A 4525-nucleotide genomic window follows, 5' to 3' on the forward strand; every position below is an offset into this window, starting at 1 on the left:
CAAATGGACACAAACACAGAGGGGACCGTGTGACAATAACACAGGGAGCAGATGGCCAGCTACAAACCGAACAGAGAGGCCTCAAAGAAGGCAGCCCTTTAGACAGCTCGACCCTAAACTTCCAGCCTCCAAACTGGGAGACAATTTCTGCTGTTTAAGCCACCAACTTTATAGAACTTTACTATGGCAGCCCTTGCAAACTAATACAGTGTTAAATCCATATTCATGTTGTCTGCGTTTTTAAATATTAAGTTTTAAAATGTAAATTCTTCTTAAAATACTATAGCATTTAAGCTTTTTCCCCCAGTACTTTTAATGTATTGGAAACTACCACACCACCCCTCAAAAAAATGAAAGTGGCCCAGGAGTCTGTAACTCTCAGCAGCCCCTGGGAGATTCTAGCAGCCCAACGGCCAGTGTCTGGAGATCTGGAAGGATGGTGTGTCTGGACACAGCCTTCCTATGTGGCCCAAGAGCCAGCTGGCCCCATTACACCAAGAGCTCTAGCTTTCTCAGTAGCTGGCAGCATCCCAGCTTGCCTCCTCCCCATCCCCCCAAAACCATCTGGAAAATGAAAATAATGCCTCTGCTTCCTACCAGGCTCCAGAGACCCCACGAGAGACAGGGAGAGATTATCCAGTAAGCCCCACACATTCCTAGAGAAGGTTGCCCTGGATCGGGCTCTTGCCCAGCCTCCTTTGCCCTAAATCACATAAGCAGACACTTATCAGGAATCTCTCCAGCAGTCTGGGCCTGGCCTCCGAAGCTGCTTCTGCTTTCAGCCCACCTGATGGAAGGCGAGGCTTCCCATGGGCTCCTCAGAACCCTCAGGACACCCTCTTCCTGCCCGGATCCCCTCCCCCTGCAGACCAGCTGAGGCTTACCCACCTGAGAAGTAACTGTGGCAGAGCTATGCAAAGGCAGCTGTGCTCTGCAGTCACCTGGGGATTTCTTCGAACGCAGAGTCTGATTCAGCAAATCTGCCCAAGACCCCGAGCTCCTGCCTTTCCCCTTGGTCTTGCAGATGTCACTGGCCGGAGTGGAACAGCGCTAGACTACACGGCAGGAGGGAATCCTAGTCTCCAACACATTCTGTCGGAAGCTTGCACTTCCAATCAGGCAGCTTGATCCTTGTTAGGAGGGAAGCGTGACGCTCTCTGGCAGCCCTGAGGCAGGTGCAGACCCATCTGAGCTTCTGCCCAGCCATGTTTCCTTGCACTTCAAGGGGGGCACACAGCCCCCCAGTCAAGGCAGCGTTTAACCATCTGGCACTCCAGCAATTCACCTTTAAGTTAGAATGCTGCCTAGGAATCTATAGGTGGACACAGCTAAGTTTTGGGGTGTCCCTGAGATACAATGCAGCCCCTCTCCAGATGGGCTTCTCTGCATCGTCCCTCCCTCCAGCGGGGGCTGGCCAGGCCCCAGGGTGGCTTCGTTCTGGGTAATTGCACTTTTCCTGGCAGGGCTTGCAGGCTCATGAAATTCATCTCTTGCCAAAGGCAGAGGATCAGCTGGCAACAGAGAGCATGGGCTGCAGCTAATCAGGTGTAATCATTTTTTAAATGACATCTTTCTCTCTCTAATTATCAAAATCGTGCAACTTGCTTTAGAAAATCTAGAAAATGTGGAAAAATAGGAGGAATAATCCTGCAATTCCATAATTCAAAAACAATCCATTTTAACATTTTGAAAAATGTCCTTCCAATTTTTTATGTGCTTAAGTGTCATCAGTATAGAGTTACACATTAGGCTCCCCAAATTTTTTGAAAGTATGATTCTTTTTACCAAAGAGAATGTTTTATTATAGAAAAAGTATCCCAAACATCAGATTTCATAATACTGATAGGTGAACAAGTGCAACTTTAAAAGTAAATACAAAGTAAAGAGGTAAAACTTATGAAACATTTTGCCTTTAAGAAAAAAATGTAACATTCTCCCGTGGAGGTGATCCTATCCAGAGCAAGAAAGTGGCTCCATCTCCCATAAAGGCATCAGGTTTACTTTCTGAACTAAGTTCGTGGCATCTGGTCCCTTTACTTCATGGCAAATAGATGGGGAAACAATGGAAACACTGACAGATTTCATTTTGGGGGGCTCCAAAATCACTGCAGATGGTGACTGCAGTCATGAAATTAAAAGATGCTTGCTCCTTGGAAGAAAAGCTATGACCAACCCAGACAGCATATTAAAAAGCAGAGACATTACTTTGCCAACAAAGGTCTGTCTAATCAAAGCTGTGGTTTTTCCAGTAGTCATGTATGGATATGAGAGTTGGACCATAAAGAAAGCTGAACGCTGAAGAATTGATGCTTTTGAACTGTGGTGTTGGAGAAGACTCTTGAGAGTCCCTTAGACTGCAAGGAGATCGAACCAGTCCATCCTAAAGGAAATCAGTCCTGAATATTCATTGGAAGGACTGACGCTGAAGCTGAAACTCCAATACTTTGGCCACCTGATGTGAAGAACTGACTCATTGGAAAAGACCCTGATTCTGGGAAAGATTGAAGGCAGGAGGAGAAGGGGATGACAGAGGATGAGATGGTTGGAGACATCACCGACTCGATGGACATGAGTTTAAGCAAGCTCCGGGAGTTGGTGTTGGACAGGGAAGCCTGGCATGCTGCAGTCCATTAGGTTGCAAAGAGTTGGACATGACTGAGTGACTGAACTGATGTCCAATTTATCAATTTCAAAATGATGGCAACCCCCGAGCATCTGGTTCATGGAGCAGCGCCTGCTTTCCCCTACCCAGATGGGCTCCATGGCTTACTCCCCATCTCCCCGACCCGCACCCATCCCCACTGCCATCCATGATCACACCCCAAGGCCAGTGAAGTGTTGTGGCCGAGGTTTCCACCAACCCGCAAGCAAGAGCACGCCAACCATTCCCTCCAGCAGCTTGCTTGTGGCCACTCATGACTCCTAGCAGCACTTCCTGGGTCCCACTTCCCTAACAGCTCCTGCGGAAGTACAGAGTACCCTGGGGAAACCATCTCCCACGACCCAGGTCTCCCCACAGCAGACCCAGAACACAGATGGGCTAGCTTCTTTTCCAACAAGTCTGCTCTCCCATTCACGACCACAGTGTTGGAGTCCTCTGAGCACTCGGAGACTTCCCAGGCCCCAACCGGCATGATCACCTGTGGCCTGGCTCAGGAAGCCGTGGGAAAGCAGCAGCCTGGTGGCCAGCTGGCAAAACTAATTGCAGGCCCCCATCCTGAGTGACTGCCGCCAGTGGCTAGGCTTCCTTCCAAGGTGCTAGGCTCATCGGAGCCCCCCTCCCCACCACAAGACTAAGCAGGCTGCTGCCAACAGAAGCAGTTTGGTTTTCAATATTGAAACAGCTTCCCAGGTGACTCTTGTGGTGAAGAACCTGCTTGCTATTGCAGGAGACTTAAGAGACTCAGGTTCGATTCCTGGGTGGGGAAGGGTGTGGCAACCCACTCCAGTATTCTTGCCTGGAGAATCCCCATAGACAGAGGAGCCTGGCATGCTGCAGGCCATGGGGTCACAACGAGTTGAATACAACTGAGTCATCTAGCACATCAAAACAGCAAAACACCAATAAGGAAATTGAGAGAATTCCACTCTTTACTATCCAAGCCATATTGAAAGCCTTCCTCACACCCCATAACGCTGTGCCTTGTACCAAGCCAGCAAAAAAAAAAAAAAAAAAAAAACCAAGATGGCAAGAGGTGGCACTGAATAAATCACTAAGACTGATTTTTAACTTTCTATTGACTATTACTTGATAAAGGCTTCCCATCCCACTTTGACAATTTAACATCTGTGCTCTGTTTTTACTTAGAGAAGGACCCACTGGAACACTGTCCATCCTTCCTGGGCTTATTCCACTGTATTTTCATAGACATTTCATATCACTTCTCTTATTGCACTGTTCTCTTGGAATTTAGTTCAAAATAATATTGGCTATAGCATATCATGTAGCAAATCCAGCTACTTTCTGGCTTCCTCACTTTTATTACTGTCATTCTTTTATTAACTTTTCTCCACTTTGGAGAAACCATTAAGCAATCTCACTGGAAAGTATGATTTTTAACAGCTGCACCATGGTTTCCCCAAACAGATGGAGCAAGTTGAAGGCAAACTCATTCTTTTCCATATTCCTAGAATTTGATAAAGAGTAGGGTTGCAACTTGGACTGCAAGGAGATCCAACCAGTCCATTCTGAAGGAGATCAACCCTGGGATTTCTTTGGAAGGAGTGATGCTAAAGCTGAAGCTCCTGTACTTTGGACACCTCATGCGAAGAGTTGACTCATTGGAAAAGACTCTGATGCTGGGAGGGATTGGGGGCAGGAGGAGAAGGGGATGACCCAGGATGAGATGGCTGGATGGCATCACAGACTCGATGGACTTGAGTCTGAGTGAAGTCCGGGAGATGGTGATGGACAGGGAGACCTGGCGTGCTGCAATTCATGGGGTCGCAAAGAGTCGGACACGACTGAGCAACTGAACTGAACTGAAGGGGTGCAACAAAATTTTGTTGAATAAATGGAACTTTC

General features: G+C 47.6%; 1 pseudogene; it reads left to right on the plus strand.

Annotated features, from left to right (window-relative positions):
* The first annotated feature begins 2761 nt into the window (after nt 1-2761).
* On the plus strand, nt 2762-3221 carry LOC138931575 (pancreatic progenitor cell differentiation and proliferation factor pseudogene; annotated as a pseudogene).
* The last annotated feature ends 1304 nt before the right edge of the window (nt 3222-4525 follow it).

This window comes from Ovis canadensis, chromosome 7 (genome assembly GCF_042477335.2).
Source record: "Ovis canadensis isolate MfBH-ARS-UI-01 breed Bighorn chromosome 7, ARS-UI_OviCan_v2, whole genome shotgun sequence".
NCBI lineage: Eukaryota > Metazoa > Chordata > Mammalia > Artiodactyla > Bovidae > Ovis > Ovis canadensis.